The 23,289-nt window shown below is 37.3% G+C and overlaps 1 long non-coding RNA gene across 1 annotated transcript; it reads left to right on the forward strand.

The window, feature by feature from the left end:
* Positions 1-3,969: 3,969 nt before the first annotated feature.
* On the forward strand, positions 3,970-19,259 carry LOC144380336 (uncharacterized). Its single transcript, XR_013444446.1, has 3 exons — positions 3,970-4,028; positions 15,528-15,674; positions 19,189-19,259. It is a non-coding gene; the product is annotated as an uncharacterized LOC144380336 (long non-coding RNA).
* Positions 19,260-23,289: the final 4,030 nt, after the last annotated feature.

A 23,289-nucleotide genomic window follows, 5' to 3' on the forward strand; every position in this document is an offset into this window, starting at 1 on the left:
CTCCTCTTTCCTGAACCTTGCACATAACCTTGCAAATGTAGAGATTCAGTAACTACGATTGACTCTTACTAGATATTTATGCCATTTATAGGCTAACTAATAGAAAAGTCTGTGTGTACATGAGTTATAGGCATTATATTTATGCACGCTCAAAAATAAAAATGAGACTTTGTATTAGAGAACAATTTCTTTAGGAAGAGAAATGACTTTGTTTTTTGTTTTTTTCCTATGGAACAGATTTTCTGCACTATAAAATAATAGAGAAATAAAATACACTCAGTCCCTGGGTATTTTCTCTATTGGCACTTATTTCCTAGATGATTGTACTGTGGATTTAAGTTCTACTTATAGATGAATCACCCCTCTTCCTTGACCCCCAAACCTGTACAGCAGCCACTTGTTTCATTAACATTTCCATTTGTAGGTAACAGTCATCTCAAACTTACCATGTCCGAAATAAAACTGATTTTCTCCTCAAACCTGTTCTTCCTGTAGTCTTCCTCACTTCAGTAAACGGACGTTTTATCCTTTTGCTTGCTCAAATCAAAAATATTTTAATAATTTGTAAATTTTCTCTTTCTCTTGTACCATCAAGGAATTCCACCAACTCTATTTTTGAAATACCTTTGGAGTCTTACCACTTTTCTCTACCTCTACCACTTAATGACCTAGTCAAGCCACAATCGTCTTTCCCCTCCTAATTCACCTCTTTGCTGGTTTTTTTTTTTTTTTTAAAGATTTTATTCATTTGAGAGACAGAGAGAGACAGAGCACAAACAGAGGGAGAGGCAGAGGGAGAGGGAGAAGCAGACTCCCTGCTGAGCTGGGAGCTGGGGCTCCATCCCAGGACCTGAGATCATGACCTGAGCTGAAGGCAGACGCTTAACCGCCTGAGCCACCCAGGCACCCCTCGCCTCTTTGCTGTTAACCTTGCCTTCCTGTGGTTTGTTTTCCAATGAGCAACCAAAGATTATCTTAAAATTTAAGACAGGTCTTTGTCACTCTTCTGCTGAGGTTTTGTTTTGGTTTTTTTTTTTACCATGCCTAAAGGGCCCTACCAAGAACTTTGGACCACTCCTTCCCTCCTCCACTGTGACTGTGACCTCCTTTCCTACCACGGCTTCCCTCCCCTCTTTTGTTCCAGCTACAGTAATCTACTTTGCTGTTCTCCTTCAGTGCCACGAAAACTCCTAGTCAGGAGCTTTGTGCTTGCTCTTCCTTCAATCAGATACTCTTCCCTCCATCCTGTAAGGCTTCTGATCACATCATCAAATTTCACCTTCTTGGAGAGGCCCTTCCGGATTACACTACCTAAGATAAGAAGGCCCGACCACATCTGTTTCTCCTCTTCCCCTGCATCGTGTTTTGCCATAGCACTTATCACCACCAGATATATTTACTTGTTTTCCTCGTACCTTTCCCTGGCCCAGAATGTCACCTGTATGGAAACAGAGATTCTGTATTGTCCGCTGTTACCTCCTTAGATCTGAAACTAGTGCTTACACATAGTAGGCATTCAGTCAGTATTTGTTGAGGAAATCAGTGAGCCTTAAGACGTGAATGTAGAAAGTAATTTGATTTGCATTATAATAACTGGATCTGTTAAATAGTGAGGCCCCTTCTAATGGGGTCTGTTCTGTATAAATCTTTCTGTGCATACCATACTTTTTACATTTAACTCAGATTATGATAGTGTTTCATAGTTAGGCTAAGGCTCAGACAATACTCTTGGTATCAAAATGCAGGGCGATATTATTATTTTAAAGATTCTTTTTAGGGGAATAATTACTTTTTTGTTCTTTTGACATAGACATCTGACCCTCAATTACATTAACAGACCTTATACACATGAATGGAAAGAAGAATAGCCCCTTTTGAATTCAGGCTAAGACTTTATCAATATGAAGTGCTTCCCACAGGGTTCTGCTGGAAGAACCAAACTTCCATCATAATGAAATTGCAAATTCATTTGTACATGCCCTTTTTTATTTGAAAGCTACTTTTTGATGTTTGGTCTGCAATTAGATTTATTGTTTAAGGTCACAAATATGCAATCCTGACTAGACCAAGTTGTCAGAATCCTTTATCTATTCAGCATTGCACAAAGATAAATGGCTATCTCTTAACAATAGCATACCAAAGCCAAAATTTGTTCCCACTTGTATATAATCTTAATCAATCTGCTGCTTTCTGTTTTCCAGTCAGTAGACGCCTAGCCTAACCCGCTCACCACCCCACCTATCTAGAAATTGCCCAATTATGGGTTTTAAATTACTGAGAAACACTTCAGATGGAAAAAAGATAAGTTTAAGAATGTTAATGCTATAATTTTCTCATGCATATTTTTAGCTTAACATATGAATTCTTTTGCCTTTACCCTCATTCTGTGTGGGGTGAGTAATTATGTAGTATGTTAGCTAAATTCTGTGATTACATTTCTCACTGTTAACATGATCACAAAGTAGATCATGTTTCTTAATTAAAATGAATTCTTAAGTGTTTTAAAAGATCTATGCACACGAATTAAATTCTTTTCTGAGATTCTGTGTGTCCCCCAGTAAAAATATCTACATTTAGACTTGTTCAGAAGGACTTCTTATATTTTTATGCATTTCCTTTGTGACCTTTCATATAAAAGGTATACTGAGAGAGTTGCCCAATTAGATTTGAGGCTGTACTTTTTATCCAAGAATATCCAGTGTCTAAAATTAACATACATTTGAGCATCATTGTATCACCAATCTCTATAGTTTCTCCAAAGGATTCTGATACTAGATATACAACAATTCTTTAGTAACTTGATCATACTTATAAAGCAGGCCATTAAGACTAGTATAGTAATGTCCCCATTTTAAAATCTTGTTTAAATATTTTTTGCAGATCTGAGAATCTTTTTTTAATTGTCATGCAGTTTGAACCTTCCCCCAGTTAAAAGGAATACACTATTTCAGAAGGAGGTATAAGAGAAAACCACAGTTTTTAAGTCAGAGGAACTTTTTTTTCCTGAATTCCGACTATTATTTATTTTGTGACCTCTTGGAAGTTGCCCGTTTTGGGGGAGGGGGCCTCTGCCCAGCTATAGAATAGAGAAATACTTATTCATAGAGGTGTGATATAATTAAATGAGACAACACATATAAAGTGCCCAAAACAATGCCCAGCAATAGTAAATACTCAATAAATATTATTTGAACTCCTGCCTCTGTGCCCTCCCCTTACCCCCACTCTGTTCCCGTTGCTGTGTTATCCATTCTGATTGGGCTTACTCAAAAGTTAAAACTGTTGAACTAAACTTGAAGCCTTTTTGTGCCTGCCAGCTCTACATTGCTCTGCATTCACTGAATTAATAAGTAGGGAGAAGTCAGGACCTTGAATTGATCTATTCATAATACCCAGCAGGTGTATGTGGCCTTTTCTTCTCAACAATTTGCTCCCCCAGGGATTGGGTAAAATGAATATTCCACTCTGAGCCTTCATTTTAAGTCCACATGGAGCCCTTAGAAGATATACTTAAATCTCTCTTCCACCTGCAAATAGGAGAGTTGAGCCTTAAATTATGTTAATTTGACATAGGAAATTTTAATCATCCTGTGTAAGATGGCTTGCTTGTTTGTCGCATTTGTACTGCTCAGATCACTGTCCTAAAAGTTTCACCTTTTAAAAGTAATCTGTTTCAGGGGCGCCTGGGTGGCTCAGTCGTTAAGCATCTGCCTTTGGCTCAGGTCGATCCCAGGGTCCTGGGATTGAGCCCCACATCGGGCTCCCTGCTCGGTGGGAAGCCTGCTTCTCCCTCTCCCTCTCCCCCTGCTTGTGTTCCCTCTCTCGCTGTCTCTCTCTCTGTGTCAAATAAATAAATAAAATCTTTAAAAAAATAAAAAAATTTTAAAAATAAAAGTCATCTGTTTCAGAATAAATTTTAATAGCTACTTAATATACTACTTTATATCTCAAAAATTGTTACTTTATCATAATTTTTATTGTTTTAGGTGCAAAGATGGTTTGAAAGGATTTACATTCTCTGCTCTTAGGTAAGTAGTTTATTTACCTTATGTTAAGAGAGAATTTGCAAGTTAACTTTTTCAAAAAGTAATATTATTGCGCATAATTGCAATAGATGTTTATCGACTCAGTTTTCTAGCCCAAAATAATTGCAGGAGTCACAGTCACTTTTACGATATTTTATTAAAAGAGTCTAATTTATTGGACTTCTTTCCCCCTAAAAATCAGTCAATCAACAACTGTTTTTGGAGGTGCCTGGGTGGCTCAGTCGTTAAGCATCTTCCTTCGGCTCAGGTCGTGATCCCAGGGTTCTGGGATCAAGCCCCACATCGGGCTCCCTGCTAAGCGGGAAGCCTGCTTCTCCCTCTCCCACTCCCCCTGCTTGTGTTCCCTCTCTCACTGTGTCTCTCTCTGTCAAATGAATAAGTGAAATCTTTGAAAAAAAAAAAATCAACAACTGCTTTTGGGACCTATTGTGTGCCTCATATCACTGGGTGTTAGGAAAGAATTAGAAGAACTCTCTCTTCAAGGAGCATTGGAAAAACAAAGCTACATGTGAATAATTACTGCAAAATTAAATACTGAATTGTGTGGTACCACATTATGGGCTTCATTAGGACAGGGCTCATGTCAGACACATTTTGAATCATAAGCTTCACTAGAGTCACTAGAATCTGCTTTTCACCCTGTATGCCATCTCTTGCCATAGTTATTGGCCGATAGTAGTAGATAGTGTAGAAAAGTTGGTTGGCAGCACTTCCATTGTATTTTACAGTTCACCAAGCATTTTCACATAGATTAGAAAATTTTCACAGCAGTTCTGTGAGATGGGTATTTTTATGCCCATGTGACGTGAGGCTTAGAATACTTAACTAATTTAATGTCACACAGTGACTGCATATACTTACTTGAAACCTAATGCTCTTCCAGTTTGTATTATAAATGTTGCCTCTTTTATTCTCCTAAGTACATATAGTAGATGCTTAGTGAAGATTAAATGTGGAGTATTTATTATAAATATAGGAGGGAAAAATTAGGGTAGCCTTCGGTATGCTAGAAGATTTCATATGACTGTCTTTTTTAGGTTATTTTGAGGATCAAATGAGTTAATGCATGAAAAGTGTTTAGAACTGTGCATGGCACATAGTGCTCAAGAAATGTTGGCTATTACTGTTATTATTATTCTTATGGGGATAAGCCTTAAACTGCACTTGAAGGATAGCTTTAGAGAACTAGAAGGGAAGAGGAGGAACCTTCTGGGTAGAAGTGAATAATGTTAGCAAAAGTATGAAAATTATAAACATGAAATATGAGGTAAGAGTGGGAAAATCAACTTAATTGGTATGAAAAGCTTATGTTAGGGATCATAAGGTTTTGTGGGGTTTTTTGATTTTTTAAATGATGGTCAGAGCAGGGCCAGATTTTGGAAGACCTAAACAGAAAAAAAAGAAAACAAATTTGAATTTGATAAGATGGGCAGTAGAGAGCCACTAAAGGGTTTTGAGCAGGGTAGTTGACATTGTTTCAGAAAGATTAGTCTGGCCACAGTATTTGGGACAGACATTGTGAAAGAGAGAATCAGAAGGAAGAAAGATGAAGTGATAAGGACTGGGATTTGGCGACAGTGGAGGATTAAAGAGAAAGAGGCAAAGTTGAGACTGGTGTCGAAGGAAATGAAGACCTACTGATTGATATTTTCCTTCTTCCTCTTTCCCTCCAATCCTTGCTACGAGCCAAGTTTTGAAAACCTAAGTACATGAAAAAAGGTGCTATTAACAGAAAATCAGATGGTGTGCAAGGAAGCTAGTTTGGGAGGGGACAAATTGAGTCCCCTGTGTGAATAAGAGTATCTTTGGTTGTGGAAACTCTGTGGTAACAGTGACTAAGTCCTAATACACAGCGGTAATTTTTTCATATTATATTTTTCATTGAAAGATCATGAAACATTTCAGAAAATAACTTTTTGTTGTTGTTGCATTGAATGTGAAGATTCTATGTTATGTCAAAAGTTTATAACAAAACCAAAAGTTGGTTTTCCTAAAGAGAAAACTTTGCCTTTTCCCGTGTCTCTCCATAGGCTCCCAGAATCCTTACAGAAACTCAAAATGTATCCGATATTTTTGTGTCTCTTCGTCAAATCCACTCAAAATAAGGGGCTGGATAACTATTTGCACTTAGAATTTACTCTGTATTATAGGAAAATATTCTGGAAAAAAATGGTTATTAATTCTTGCTAAGTTAGTAGAAGTTATGAGAACAGATAGAGTCAAGGATAGAGTCAAAGGCTGGGAACCAGTTCAGGAGCCTTATGGTATACCAAACCTGCATCAACATAGTTTAATACTTAGAAGTGTATAGGCAGCTTAGTGATTAAGAGCCCAGGCTTTAGAGTCAGACAGTTTTTTGGGTCCAAGTAATTGTTTTTGGATGTGGTGAAATGCTTTTTCATGCTAACTCTCACGGAAATGATGGCACCTACTTACTTCGTAGTGTTGCTATGAGGATTAAATGATTTAATCCTCTGTACTGTCCTGTCATATAGTAAATGTTCAGAAAATGCTCATTATTACTATATTTGATCATTCAGTATGTATTAATTAAATTTTTACTATGTGCCAGTCCCTGGGGTGTAATAGCAAAAGATGTATAGAGTCTCACAGACCCACAGTTTAATGGGGGATGCAAACTACTAATAAGGTGCTTCTGCTATTGGGGACTCATTGGGCTTTGATAGCACAAGGGAAGGATTGCTAACTCACTGCAGCTTGGGCGGGGACAGTTTCTCCAAGGAAGTGACCTCTAATCTGAGATGGTCAGTCCTGGCCAAAAGAGAAACAGTGTTATGAACAGTGTGAGAGAGATGATTTTATCTGTTCTAACATAGTTTTTGTCTTGTTTATAAAGAACAGTAGTACAGACCTTGAACTCTCCATGCACACCCATGATTAAGAACCAAATTCTTTTGGAATAACAGCTACTGAGACTGCACAGCTGCCACCTTGTGACAATCTCATTACATGCCCTTCATGATTTAATAAGCTAGATATTTTACCAAGTTTGTCCGAATGAGATGGGATACAGTTGTTGATAGTAATAGCTTGTTTCACCTCTCTTTTCTGAGTGTTTACATTTTCTTATTCTATTTGTCATAGGTCCCATGTTCCAGAACCTTAGTGTAGTATTACTGATCCCTTGTTTTTGTCTGCATTTTATGGTATTTTCTGAAAGTTCAGCAGGTAGAGTTCTCTTAAGAAAGCTTAGTTATTCTTTATAAGAGCAATGACTCATAGTGAAGGTACAAACAGCAAAAATGGAAAACTAGTAAAGGATACTGATTGAATGATATCTAATGGTAGCAACTCTTTTTTTCTTTTCTTTTCTTTCTTTTCTTTCGCATTGTCTGGGAAAAAAATACTCCAGTTTTGATGAGATAAGAATAGTGTCTTCTCCCAGATATTAGGTTTTTCAGAAGAGAAATAACTAGATTAGAATAATATTGAGTTTAAGGTTTTCTAATGAAATTATGTGAGAATGCATGGAATCTTGACCATTTTATGATTCTCAGTCTTTAGTTTCCTCCATTTCCCTGAATATCTTTATATGACCTAATATTGCATTGCAGCTATTTTATGACTCAAAGTGACATGAGATACAACTTTATACTGAAAAATGAGAACCTCATTCAATTGTAACTATTAGTAGAATTTAGACAAAAAAATAGAATTTTTTGATCAACTAGTAGACCCAAGTAAATATTTCACCTGCTTTTTTGTTTGAAAAAACTTCAAGGTGTGTAATATCTTTAAAAAGTGGTAACTTAAGTTAAAAGGGTGCATCATAAAAGTGTTATGCTGTATTTTACTTGGTTAATTTGATTTTAAAATACGTGCATTGTTGGGAAGCTTGGGAAGATGGTGGAGTAGCAGGACCCTAAGTTCACCCCATCCCATGTTGACAACTAGATATCACTCACATCGATGTAAATACACTAGAGGGCAATCCAAAGATGGGCAGAACAAACTCCACAACTAAATGTAAAGAAGCTGCATCTGAGGGGGTGCCTGGGTGGCTCAGTCAGTTAAGTGTCTGCCTTCAGCTCAGGTCATGATCTCAGGGTCCTGGGATCAAGTGCCATGTCGGGCTCTCTGCTCAGTGGGGAGTTTGCTTCTCCCTCTCATTCTCCCTCTGTGCTTTCCCTCTCTCTTTTTCTCTCTCAAATAAATAAATGAACTCTTTAAAGAAAAAAAAAAGCTGCATCTGAGAGGTTACCAAGGGTAGAAACAGTGGTTGGGAGCTGCCCACAGGAGGGAGGGAGCTACGGGTGTAGAGAGGGGAAAGAAAACAGTCTCTCACACTAGGGATCCCAAACCATAACATCTGGCTTTGAAAACCAGAGGGGCTGAATTCCATGAGTTTGTATAAATCACAGGATTTGGAGTCTGGAGCTTAAAAAGTCAGCTGACTCAGCACCGGGCAAGATGGGAGAGTGAGTGATAGCTGGATCCTGCCTTTAAAGATACAGCAGCCCATAGAGAGGCAACATAGAAATGACAGTTTGCATAGTGCCTGGGACAAACAAGAGGAAGATATGTTTATACTGATTTTGAGTGTGTTAGGGGACTTCTCTGGGAACAAAGGAGGTGGCAGGCACCATTTTCCTCCCCTGCTGCCCAGCATAAACACAGGGCCACCTGTGGGCAGCACTGCGCAGACAATTGCTACCTAACCTGCTAGCAGTGTGCCTTGCCCATGTGTTCTCCTGAGGACTGGCACACTCCAAGCATGCTGACCTCAGCCCTTAGCTCACCTGATGTCTTCTCAGAGCTCGCAGCCTGTGTCTCACTAACACCACAGAAAGCAAGCAAAGCCCACAACAGATACAGAGTCAATGAAGATGTCTGGACTGAAAGAAAAAGCGACTCAGACACAACACAAGCAACACAAACAGGAGATTCCCCTGAAGTGCCAGGATCTGGTGAACAGGGGACACTATACTGCAGAGCAGTACAGGACCTCTTCTTCATGAAGCCATTACTTTCAAGAGCAGAAGGTGTAGCTGACTTTCCTAACAAAGAGAAACTGACACAGATAGACAAAATGAGGAAACAGAGGAATATGTCCCAAATGAAAAAACAGGACAAAATCACAGCAGGAGATTAAGTGAAACAGAAAAAAGTAAGATGTTTGATAAAGAATTTAAAGTAATGCTCATAAAGATAGTGGACTTCAGAAAAGGGTGGAGGACATCAGTGAAACTCTTGACAAAGAGATAAAAAATGGGTGCCTGGATGGCTCAGTCATTAAGTGCCTGCCTTCAGCTCAGGTCATGATCCCAGGGTCCTGGGATCGAGCCCTGCATCGGGCTCCCTGCTTGGCAGGAAGCCTGCTTCTCCCTCTCCCACTCCCCCTGCTTGTGTTCCCTCTCTTGCTGTGTCTCTCTCTGTCAAACAAATAAATAAATAAACTCTTTAAAAAAGAGAGAGAGATAAAAAAATAACGTATCAGAGGTGAAGAACTCGATAAATGAAATTAAAAACACAATAGATGGAATAAATAAACAGTAGGCTACAGGAAGCAGAGGAGCCTGTAAGTGACCTGGAGGATAGAGTAATGGAAAGCAATCAAGCTGAACAGGTGAGAGACAAATAAATACTACATAATGAGAATAGACTTAGAAAATTCAGTGACTCCATCAAGCATAAGAGAGAAAGGGGGACAGAAAATGTATTTGAAGAAGTAATAGCTGAAAACTTCCCACATCATGGGAGGGAAACAGAGATCCTGATTCAGGGGCACAGAAATCCCCCTGTTAGGATTCAACTTAAGGAGATACACACCAAGACACATAGTAATTAAAATGGTAAAAAATAGTGATAAACGAAGAATTTTATTTTATTTTATTTAAAGATTTTATCTATTTGACACAGAGAGAGAGATAGCGAGAGCAGGAACACAAGCAGGGGGAGTAGGAGAGGGAGAAGCAGGCTTCCCGCCAGGCAGGGAGCCCGATGCAGGGCTCAATCCCAGGATCCTGGGATCATGACCTGAGCCAAAGGCTGACACTTAACGACCGAGCCACCCAGGTGCGCGAGGAAAGAATTTTAAAGATTGTAAAAAAAAAAAAAAAAAGATGGTTACATATACAGGAAACCCCATAAGGCTATCAGCTGATTTTTCAGCAGAAACGTTGCAGACCAGAAGGGACTGGTATGATATATTGAAAGTGCTCAAAGGGAAAAATTGGAAGCCAAGAATATTCTATCCAGCAAGGCTGTCATTCAGATTAGAAGGAATTTCCCAGACAAACAAAAGTTAAAAGAATTCATGACCACTAAACCAGCCCTACAAGAAATGCTAAGGGGGGCTTTGTAAGAGGAAAACAAAAATCATAAGTAAGAGTAAGAAAAAACAGGAAGTACAAAAACAACAAAAAAATAAGTATATCTATAAAAATCAGTCAAGAGAAGCACAAAATAAAAGGATGTAAAATATGATACCAAATATCTGAAATGTGGAGAGGAGAGGAGTAAAATTAAGCAACCATTAGCTGAACATAGACTGCTATATGCGGAAGATGTTATATATAAACCTAACGGTAACTACAAGTCAAAAACAGTAATAAATTGAATGAGATCTTGCCATTTGCAACGACGTGGATGGAACTGGAGGGTATTATGCTGAGCGAAATAAGTCAAACAGAGAAAGACATGTATCATATGACCTCACTGATATGAGGAATTCTTAATCTCAGGAAACAAACTGAGGGTTGCTGGAGTGGGGGGTGGGGTGGGAGGGATGGGGTGACTGGGTGATGGACACTGGGGAGGGTATGTGCTCTGGTAAGCGCTGTGAATTGTGCAAGACTGTTGAATCTCAGATCTGTACCTCTGAAACAAATAATGCAATATATGTTAAGAAAGAAAAAAAGAAGAAAAATGTAGCAGGAGGGGAAGAATGAAGGGGGAGAAATCGGAGGGGGAGAAGAACCATGAGAGACGATGGACTCTGAAAAACAAACTGAGGGTTCTAGAGGGGAGGGGGTTGGGAGGATGGGTTAGCCTGGTGATGGGTATTGAGGAGGGCACGTTCTGCATGGAGCACTGGGTGTTATGCACAAACAATGAATCATGGAACACTATATCTAAAACTAATGATGTAATGTATGGGGATTAACATAACAATAAAAAAATATAAAAAAACAGTAATAAATTAAAAAAAAACAATAAGGAATCCAAATATTTTGCTAAAGAAAGCCAACAAATCATGAAAGAAGAGAGCAAGAGAAGAAAGGAACAGAGAGGAACTATCAAAATAACCATAAGTCAAGTAACAAAATGGCAATAAATACATACATATCAATAATTACTTTGAATGTACATGGACTAAATGCTCCAATCATGGCACATGATGACAGAATGGATAAAAAAGCAAGACCCATCTACATGCTGCCTGCCAGAGACTCATTTCAGACCTAAGGACATATGCAGACTGAAAGTGAAGGGATAGAGAAACATCTATCATGCAAATGGAAGTGAAAAGGTAGCCTGAGTAGCAAGTTATATCGACAAAATAGACTTTCATACAAGGACTGTAAAAAGGGACAAAGGACACTGTATGATCATAAACAATACAATCCAACAAGAAGATATAAAAATTGTAAATATTTATGAATCCAACTTGGGAGCACCCAAATAAATACATAAAGCAGTTAATAACAAACATAAAGAAAATGATCAATAGTAATACAATAATAGTAGGGTACTTCAACACTTCACTTACATCAATAGACAGATCATTCAAACAAAATCAACAAAGAAACAGTGGTTTTGAATGACATATTGGCCCAGATGGATCTAACAGATATAGTCAGAACATTCCATCCTAAGACAGCAGAATACACATTCTTTTCAAATGTACATGGAGCATTCTCCAGAATAGATCACATATTAGGCCACAAAACAAGTCTCAACAAATTCAGAAAAATTGAAGTTATAAAAATACATCTTTTCTGACCACAATGGTATGAAACTAGAAATCAAGCACAAGAAAAAACATGAAAAGCACATAAATACATGGAGGTTAAATAACATACTACTAAACAATGAATGAGTAAATCAAGAAATCAAAGAGGAAATAAAAAATACATGGAGAGAAATGAAAATGCAAACACAATAGTCCAAAATCTGGGATATAGCAAAAGCTGTTCTAAGAGGGAAGTTTATAGCAATATAGGCCTACCTCAAGAAGCAAGAAAAATCCTAAATAAACAACCAATCTAACCTTACATCTAAAGGAACTAGAGAAAGAACAACAAACAAAGCCACAAGCCAGTAGAAGGTAGGAAATAATAAAGATTAGAGCAGAAATAAAGTAGAAACTAAAAAAACAATAGAACAAATCAGTGAAACCAGGAGCCAGTTCTTTGAAAAATCAACAAAATCATAAGCCTTTAGCCAGATTCATAAAAAGAGAGAGAGGACTCAAGTAAATAAAATTAGAAATGAAAGGGGAGAAGTAACAACCGAAGCACAGAAATCAAAAAGATTGTAGGAGAATGTTAACCTATGTCCCAGCAAACAAAAGTCCAGGACCAGAAGGTTTCACAAGGGGATTCTACCAAACATTTAAAGAAGAGTTAACACCTGTTCTCAAACTATTCCAAAAAATAGAAAAGGAAAACTTCTTAATTTATTCTATGAAGCCAACATTACCCTGATACCAAAGCTAGATAAAGACACTACAAAAAAAGAGAAATACAGGCCAATATCTCTTTCTGAACATAGATGCAAAAATTTTCAACAAAATACTAGCAAACTGAACCCAACAATACATTAAAAATTCATTCACCAGAATCAAGTGGAATTTATTCCTGGGGTGCAAGGGTGGTTCAGTATTCACAAGTCAATCAATGTGATTCATCACATCAATACAAGAAGGAATAAAAACCAAATGATCATTTTAATGGATGCAGAAAAAGCATTTTAGAATATAAAACATCCATTCATGATAAAAACCCTCAGCAAAGTGGGATTAGAGGGAACACCTCAACATAATAAAAGCCATAAATGAAAAACCCACAGCTAACATAATATTCAATGGTGAAAAACCGAGAGCATTTCCCCTAAGGTCAGGAAGAAGACAAGGATGTCCACTCTCACCACTCATATTTAACGTAGTACTGGAAGTCCTAGCCACAGTGATCAGAAAAGAGGAAGGAAGAAGTAAAACTTTTTCTATGTGCAGATGACATGATACTATATATGGAAAACCTTAAAGACTCCACCAAAAAGCTATTAGAACTGATAAATGAATTCAGTAAGATTGCATGATACCAAATCAACATATAGAAATTCATGGTATTTTTATATACTAATAAGCAACAGAAAGAGAAATTAAGAAAGCAATTCCATTTACAATTGCACCAAAGGTAATAAAATATCTAGGAATAAACTTAACCAAGGAGGTGAAAGACTTGTGTAAAAATATATAAATTATCTTTTATCAATGTTTTATAGTTTATATTATATATATATATAATATATAGTTTATATATTTATAAACAATATTTATAAACATTGATAAAAGATGTTGCTGTTTCTACACAAACAAGTGGAAAGATAATCTGTGCTCATGGATTGGAAGAACAAATATTGTAAAAGTGTCCATACTACACAAATGTATACAATCTACAGATTTAATGTTATCCCTATCAAAATACCAACAACATTTTTCACAGAACTGGAACAAAGAATCCTAAAATTTGTATGGAACCACAAAGACCCCGAATCGCCAGAGCAATTTTGAAAAAGAAAAGCAAAGTTGGAGATGTCACAATTCCAGACTTCAACTTATACTACAAAGCTTTAGTAATCAAAACAAGCATGGTACTAGCACAAAAATAGGCACATAGATCAATGGAACAGAATAGAAAACCAGAGGTAAACTCACAATTATATGGTCAGTTAATCTTTGACAAAGCAGGAAAGAATATCCAGTGGGAAAAAGACAGCCTCTTCAACAAATGGTGTTGAGAAAAGTGGACAGCAACATGCAAAAGAATGAAACTGGCCCACTGGCTTACACCATACACAAAGCTAAATTCCAAATGGATTAAGGACCTAAATGTGAGACATAAAACCGTAAAAATCCTAGAAGAGAGCACAGGCAGTAACTTCTCTGATATCGGACATAGCAACTTTTTTCTAGATATGTCTCCTGAGGCAAGGGAAGCAAAAGCAAAAATAAAACTATTGGGACTACATCAAATAAAAAGCTTCTGCACAGCAAAGGTAATAATCAACAAAACTAAAAGACGGCCTATGGGATGGGAAAAGATATTTGCAAATGACATATCTGATAAAGGGTTAGTATCCAGAATTATAAAGAACTTCTATAACTCGATGCCTGAAAAACAACTAATTCAATTTAAAAATGAGCAGACAAGATGAACGAACATTTCTCCAAAGAAGACATCCAGATGTCCAACGGACACATGAAAAGATACTCACCATCAGTGATCATCAGGGAACTGCAAAGCAAAACTGCAATGAGCTATCACCTCACACCTGGCAGAATGGCTAAAATCAACAACACAGGAAACAACAGGTGTTGGCAAGGATGTGGAGAAATAGGAACCCTCTTGCACTATTTGTGGGAATGCAAACTGACACAGCCATGCTGGAAAACAGTATGGGGATTCTCCAGAAAGTTGAAAATGGAACTACCCTACAACCTAGTACTCACAGTACTGGGTATTTACCCAAAAAATACAGAAACACTAATTCACAGAGACACTACGTGTACCCTCTGTTTATTGCAGCATTATTTACAATAGCTAAATTATGGAAGCAGCCCAAGTGTCCATCAATAGGATAAAGAAGAGGTTTTATACACACACACACATACACATATACACACAATGGAATATTGAGCCACAAAAAAGAATAAAATCTTGCCATTTGCAACAACATGGATGAGCTAAAGAGTATAATGCTAAGCAAAATAAGCCAGCTAGAGAAGGACAAATACCGTATTATTTTACTCATATGTGGAATTTAGGAAACAAAACAAATGAGCAAAGGAAAAAAAATGAGAGAGAGAGACAAACGAAGAAATAGACTCTTAACTACAGAGAACACACTGATGGTTACCAGAGGGTAGGTGGGTGGGGGGATGGGTGAAATAGGTGAAGGAGATTAATAGTACACTTATCTTGATAAACACTGAATAATGTTGAGTCAGTGTATTATGCACCTGAAACTAATATAACACTGTATGTTAACTATGCTGGAACTAAAATAGAAAACTTAATAGAAGAATTTATTGCATTATTAAAGAAATGGCTGTCAGCATTTTCTTATAAAGGATAAGATTTTATTTAAATTTTGAAAAACATTATTTCAAATGATAAGGTACTCTCCAAAATGTATTTGTATATTAACAGAATCAGGATGGGTTTTTTTCCTTATTGTCTTTTTCCTTTTATTTTTTAAAGGTGAAAATGCCTCACATTGTGCTCTTTTCTTTAGGTTTATTGTAGGGAAGGAAGAAATTCCCACACATTCTTATTCACCAGAAGCAGCATATGCAAAAGTGGAACAAAAGACAGAGAAACATGAAGAAAAGCCAAGAAGATTGAATATAATTGCTCTAATCAGGAAACTTGTGGATTCAGTGTAAGTTTTTTATCTTGATATTTAGCACACTGTGTTACTGTTTTATATGATATTTGTACTTTGCCAAGGTGTTTTATTTTCTTTTCAGTAATGATATACATATATATCATATCTATCTTTTTTTTTTTTTTTACCAGAAACAGTGCATAGAGTTTTATAAAAGGCACATAATGGCAAGTCAGTGTTATTTATTATTTTTGTCTGGACTATAGACCAACATATGCCTTTAGAATAGATTTATATGAACTTGTAATAGTTTTCTATGTCAAACTAGACACAGTTGTAGGAGGCTAGAATGGGGAACTTTAGGAAACAGGTTAATATGTGCTAATCAAATATTCCAAATGTGGAAAGGAGAAAGAAAAGTTCTGGGGCACATTCAAGAAGATAGAGGAATAATAAGGAGCAAACCTTACATAAATGTTTTTTGTAAGAGTAGAAATTTTCAGGGCATTGGAAATGGAATAAAACATCTTTATTTGTATATTATACAAAGAAGTCTGAATTTCATACAAATAGTATTTGTTTTTTTTGGTTTTTTTTTTTAACTTTGTCCTTTTTTTGTTGTTGTTATGTTAGTCACCATACAATACATCATTAGTTTTTTTTTTAATTTTTTTATTGTTATGTTAATCCCCATACATTACATCATTAGTTTTAGATATAGTGTTCCATGATTCATTGTTTGTGCATAACACCCAGTGCTCCATGCAGAACGTGCCCTCCTCAATACCCATCACCAGGCTAACCCATCCTCCCAACCCCCTCCCCTCTAGAACCCTCAGTTTGTTTTTCAGAGTCCATTGTCTCTCATGGTTCTTCTCCCCCTCCGATTTCCCCCCCTTCATTCTTCCCCTCCTGCTACATTCTTCTTCTTCTTTTTTTCTTTCTTAACATATATTGCATTATTTGTTTCAGAGGTACAGATCTGAGATTCAACAGTCTTGCACAATTCACAGTGCTGAGGAATTCTTAATCTCAGAATACATCATTAGTTTTTGATGTAGTGATCCATGATCCATTGTTTTCGTATAACATCCAGAGCTCCACGCAATATGTGCCCTCCTTAATACCCATCACTGGGCTATTTCAAGTATAGGAATTATACTTCTATATAATATTAAAATACATCTATAATTAATAGAAAATTTAGTGATTTAAAATTAGAACATCAGTTAATAAAAATAATCTTTGTAGTGATATTTTAGAGAGTGTTGAATGAATAGCCAATATAGAAAGTTAGGGATCAGTTATGGGAAGCTGAAGCCAATAAATCAGACCTTAGACTCTCATTTCACCCCTGCTGGCTTTGTGACTTTGGGCAAGTGATTTAACCACTCTGGACCCTAAAGTCCTCATCTGTTAACTTGGGTTAATGATCTCTGTTATGGAGTGTTGCATCCATTAAATGAAATAACATGTGAGTTGCCTCACGTACATGAGCACAGAGTAGGTGCTCAAAATTTTTACTGTATTTAAAGACTTTGTCTTCATTTTAGTATACAGCACATACAGAAGGTAAGAGGGAGGGAAGGAATAACAGATGGCAGGAATAATTGTGGTAATAAACTTTAAAAAAAAATTTATGTATATCCTTTTTTTTTATCATGATAAGTGCACTCCTTAATCCCCATCACCTGTTTCACCCATATCCCTAAGTACCTCCCCTCTGATAATCAGCAGTTTGTTCTCTGTAGTTAAGAGTCTGTTTCTTGATTAGTTTCTCTCTTTCTTTTTTCCCTTTGCTCATTTGTTTCCTAAATTCCACATATGAGTAATACGGTTGAATATTACTCTGTGTGTGTGTGTGTGTGTGTGTGTGTGTGTGTGTATACCACCTCTTCTTTATCCATTCATTGATTGAAATGGGCTGCTTCCATAATTTGGCTATTGTAAATAATGTTGCAATAAACATAGAGATGCATATGTCCGTTTGAATTAGTGTTTTGTAATTTTTGGGTAAATAGCCACTAGTGAGATTGGTAATGAACTTCTTAATTCTTAAGCAAGTTCAAAATAGTTACTGATCACCTGAGTGAAGAAAAGAGACAAGGAATCCCTATTCATGGAAATCATGTCACCATGAATCAGAGGGGAATGCGGAGACGGGAATGCAGAGAATGTATTATGTGGGTGAATGATGCCTTGGGTATCAGAACTAATCAGGTCATGGCAGAACTTGTCAGACTTGCCTCCGTGAGTCCACTGCTGTGGAAGCAGATGCAGGGTAATACATAAGCAGAGCAGATAAGACAGGAGATGGGGAGTCCAGGTTTTGAGAAGTTTTAATAACAGACTGAGGGAAGATTAAATGACAGTATAGCTGATACCAGAATTGAACTTCACTAGCAAAGAGAGTTTAACGATTTCTGTGTAGTTCCAGTAGCACTGGCTGAGGAATGCCTTTGAAGAGGACACTTAGAAGTATGAAGAGTGATGGTTTACACATGGCCACCCCTCTCTGATTTACCTCTTTTAGGTCCCACCTTTAATCCCTCAACTTCACATGGCCAGATATGTCCCATCATCCTGATGACATAAGGGCTACGGGCAGCAGGAATCCCTGCCGTCCCCCTTGTCTGTGAAGGGCTACACGTATATGCCAGCTGTGGTGCAGAATTGGATTTCCGAAAGGGTTTTGCTAATCAGTTTGCAAATGGAATTAAAGAGGTGTGGAGCCAGAATATCACTCTACACATTATTGTTACAAACAAGAAACTTAATGTGTTCCAACCATGAGATAATTAATTAACTGCAGTCTGCAAGAATTACAAAGACTACTCATTTTGGAACATGAACACTTCATAGAGAAAGGGGGAGAGCCAGACCCCTGTTAGATATTTTACTTACTTTTTTACGCCTCAATATAGTCCTGGAGTCAGCATACCAAATAATTAAAAATCTATGTGTCTTGAACAGTAGCCCCCCCAGCAGAAACATTTACTAAACACCAGAGGACCAAGTGGTTTGCATTTAAATCACAAATAACCTACTTTTGAATTCCCACATGATCTATTACTCTATTTATTTTAAAAACTGAATTTTGAATTCTAATACCGTATCATGTTTCTTTTCCAGATGTTTTCTCTCAAATATAATTAAGTATAAATTCCTGTAACCTGAGCACTTTCTCATTATGATTGTTGCTCAAGTACTGATTTCATGGGTGACTTATGACCGTTATACTCTACAGTAAGCAACTTAAAGCTTCCAAAAGATTTGGCAGAGTATAGAGATAATATATTACATATTTTTCATATTTAGTCACAAATATTTACCAATGTTTTTTCTGTTCTGCATTTAAGTATTTTGACTGCAGTCACATATTTTATGCACTGTGTCAAATGGTGAACTGAAAAGAAAAAAAAATCTGTTATCTTTGCTTTTTTATGTCCTAAGAAACCAAAAGATGCATGCATTTAGAAACAAGTAGGTAATGTTTTCTGCTTTTTTGGTTAGAGAGTGTTAAGCACATCTACACACATACACATCATTTATTATTGTCTTATTTCAGATGTAAGCATGGACCAAGGCATAGGTGTTGCAAACACTATGAAGATAATTGCATCTCTTATTGCATTAAAGTAAGTATATAAAAGTATCACTGTTAGTCATGGGGAATATATATAGAAATAACTTTTTAAAGATTGTATTTATTTGAGAGAGAGAAAAAACATGAGTGGGGGGAGGGGCAGAGGGAGAGGGACAAGTAGACTCCCCACTGAGCACAGAGCCAGATGCTGGGCTTAATCCAGGACCTGAGATCATGATCTGAGCCAAAGTCAGACACTCAACTGGCTGAGCCACCCAGGCGTGCCCCATATAGAAATAACTTTTGAATTAAAGCATGATTTCAAAGTAAATGGAAAAATAGACAGTAATTGCTATCATTCTTTGCATTTGACTTGAAGAATGAGAAATTTGTGAAAAATAGATAACAATTTAGCTTTTAGTATTCATTTACCAGATCCTTGGTTAATTAATTTTAAAATTCGCTTATTTAAAAGTTAGTGAAGGGGTGCCTGTGTGACTCAGTCGGTTAAGTGTCTGCCTTCAGCTCAGGTCATGATCCCAGGGTCCTGGGATCAAGCCCCGTTTCGGGCTCCCTGCTCAGGGGGAGTCTGCTTCTTGCCCTTCCTCTCCCTCTGCCCCCTCCCCTGCTCATGTTCTCTCTTTCTGTCTCAAATAAATAAAATTGTATAAAAAAATCAGTGTAAAACTTTTAAAGTAGAAGAGAAGGTGAAGCAACAACAGCAAAAAAGACAGAAAAATAAAGTTATTAAAATTTATATGTTGTAATGTGTTCTCATTAGAATGCGTGCTAGAACAAGGTCCCTGGGGTATGCTGTCTACTAGTGGATCAGCAGTCATACACATACCCCGTGCGCAATCTGATACAGTGGCATTTGGTGTTGGACTTGTAAAGCTGTTACATTTTTGAAGGCATGGAGGTTACTGGAGCATGTTCAACAGTTACTCTACATGAAGGAAGTTAGCTGTGCCCACTGGCAGAAATTCCTCCCTCCCTAGTATATTTGTGTACTAGAATGTCTCTGCTCACACCCGTCCCCCGTTCTGTGCCTGCCGTCCTTCCATCCTCCATCACCACCACCTCTGGGGAGGAAGTCATTTTCATTGCAGTTAGTCTGGTGCAGGTGGCACCACCTGCCACAAATTCTCTAGTTTTGTCTGTCACAATCCTGATGCTTTAAAAAGTTTATGTTCTTCCTTTATAATATCTGATCCCCACTCAGTTGGTGATGGGAAGTTGTACAGCACCCCCAAAAGACAGCCTCCCAGCAGTCACTCTGAGGAAGAGGGACTGTATCACATTTTGCTTCTGAATGTGAATGCCTGTGGTCTAATATTGATGGTGGCATATACCCAAGCTAACACTTACCTTAGAGTCCCTGAAGATATGAGCAGAGGTTAAAGCAGTATTTTTTCATTTGTGCAGTGGTTTCTGAAACACTCCTTCCAAATCTGATTTCCTGCCCCACTTGTACAATGGCGGGGGGGCGGGCAGCAATGTTGCTGGCAGCCCTCAAGATCTGCCAGCTCCCAGGCAGGAGTTACGCCCTCCAAATGGACGTAATTCTGATTTAAGGGGAGACTTCAGGAGGGGAACTAAGAGAACTATTCTGATTAAATCGGAGGTATTTGAGAAAGTTTGGAAAGAGGGCAAGTGATATTTAAAAAAAAATTATATGAGAAAAGGAGAATTACTGAGGAAGGAAAACATCTAGTCATTGTATCAAAATGTGTACCAGTCCTATAAACTTGGCAATTTATGTATAAATTGGAATATTGTCCATGAATGTAAAATTATTTGGAGACCTGTAGGTGAGGAATTTACGCTACAAATATAGTAAAATACTTTGACAGTGCACCTCATTATCCTAACAGCTCAGTTATACCACATGTTAAATCACATCCCTGAGTAAATATTCGTATGAATTAGCCTTCCCTGCAGCTCACTATGCTCCATTCATACTTTTTGTTGGTTCCTCATAAGTGCCAATCTCTGTTTTGTCTTTGTGCTTTCTGCCCAAGCTATCTGAAATGTTTTTCTCATGCTAGCTCCTTCTCTTTTCTGTTTAAATGTCACATCCTCTTTCACTTTCCCTTACCACCTAATTTAATATCGGCTGCCTCTTATTTGCCTCCTAGAGTCTTATTTCCTGCACAACACTTAACTGTAATCTGTAATTATTTTATGTACTTACTTATTTGCTCTTTCTCTAATGAGTGTGAAGCTCCATGAAGGCAAAAACTTTGTGTCCTCTTCACCACTCTGTCCCCAGCATCTAGTGTAGTGGTTCGCACATGAGAGGCCTTCAGTGAATGTTTTCTGAATACGTGAAAGGGTGAATGGATGGAAGGATGAATGGATCTCTTGAAAATAGCATGGAAAGATTGAACAGGAGTGTGATCCTTGAATCTTTAGATTAATATTGTTAAGATTATTAATGGCAAGATAAAGTGTGAACACTTCATGCATTAAACATATACTGGGCAGTTTCAGTTAAGCAAATGCATGGTAATTTATGCTGATTGGTCAGACAATTTAATTTTCATGTTTTAACCAGGTGTTAAATAGTTTCAGGTAAATTAATGAATGTTTCTTCATAGTAATTCAGTTTTTTTCTAAAAAAGAAGGCTGCTCTCTGGAAGATACAAACCTGACCTTTGGAACTTAGCAGGAATGTAGACATTTTTCCATCCCACTGGTGGTGAGAGAGGAGGAGGATGGGAGACTGGTATTACAATGTATTGGTTGAATCATGTGAACTACTGTTTTTTTATATAACATTAGCTTTTGTGCTAATTGGAATTTTTCAGCCTCTCAGTATGAAGTGACATTTAAACTTCATTACCCTAAATACTGAAATGAAATTGACCAACAGTAGTCATCCTCTCTGTTCCCTTTTGCCCTATAGATAGTTGCAGGTAATATGGAAAAATGTTGGCAGCAAGTATGCCTTTGTAGTGGATTTGCTTTTTCGAGTTTTGTTTAGTATACTTTAAAGTTACCATTTCTTAGAGATGTTTTAGCCTGACACTGTTGAGCATAGAAATAAAAACCTAGGTATAATTATATTTTTTTCCTGGAGAATTCTTTTCACCTGATCATTTAAAAAATTGATATTAAAGGTCTAAAAATAAAATTATTTTTCTGTCAAAAGAATTCCTATTTATAATAATGATTAAGAAGAGTTCTCTGTTAAAATTTCTGAAAAGCATTTTTTTTTTTTTGGAATTTCAGTGCTTTTGTTCCTAAAATTCAGTTATGGTTTAGGAATTTTAAATCCTATGTTAACAATGTTAACAAAATGTCAAGAAATGGAAGTTTGGTGCATAGACAAGCTTGGCCAGTGCTTGTGAGCCTTTCAAGTTTTTTGAAAATCAAAGATGAAGTATAGTCACTGAAAAATTTTACTCTTATTTTAAGGTAATTGTTTTAAAATTGAGGTCTTTAAGGCTTAATTTTGAAAATACTTTGATATAAACTGGGGTTATTTATTTATTTGGAATTATGTTTTGATTCTGTGACAGTAAAATTTATATCTGACGGACCTCTCCACAGGGTGGCAGCATTTTCAACTCTGCTTGAGTGCAAACCTGGGGAATGAGTCCCAGCAGAATTCCGAGGGAGAAATAAGCATGAGCAGGAGACAGCTATCGACTCAACTCTTGTTTCGGGAAACTAGATCGGCTCTCCCATGTGTGCGTGTAGTCCTAAGTGCCATCCACCCAACGCAAAGGAACAAAAGTGCAGAGGACTCGTGCCTCAGCAAAGATCGCGCTTCCTGAGCGTGCACTTCATCTATTGTGTGTTTTTGTGAAAGCATGAGAAATGGAACCTAAATGTAACTCGGAGTGAGAAGCAGGCCTGTAAGGAAGGCTACTGTGGACTCACGTCTTGTTTGAGGAGATTAGCACTGCTGTACCCTGTGTGCCTGGATGCCTAGTTCCCAGGCTACTAACACCAAGAATCAATGCTATAGAGTTACTGCCCTTTAGTTAACATTGCCGTTCCAGAAGCCAGGGGAATTTGACAGTGCTCGTGTATGAGAGCCCGGGGAAAGGGTCCCATACGTGAAATGGAGTGAGA

This window comes from Halichoerus grypus, chromosome 15 (genome assembly GCF_964656455.1).
Source record: "Halichoerus grypus chromosome 15, mHalGry1.hap1.1, whole genome shotgun sequence".
Lineage (NCBI taxonomy): Eukaryota > Metazoa > Chordata > Mammalia > Carnivora > Phocidae > Halichoerus > Halichoerus grypus.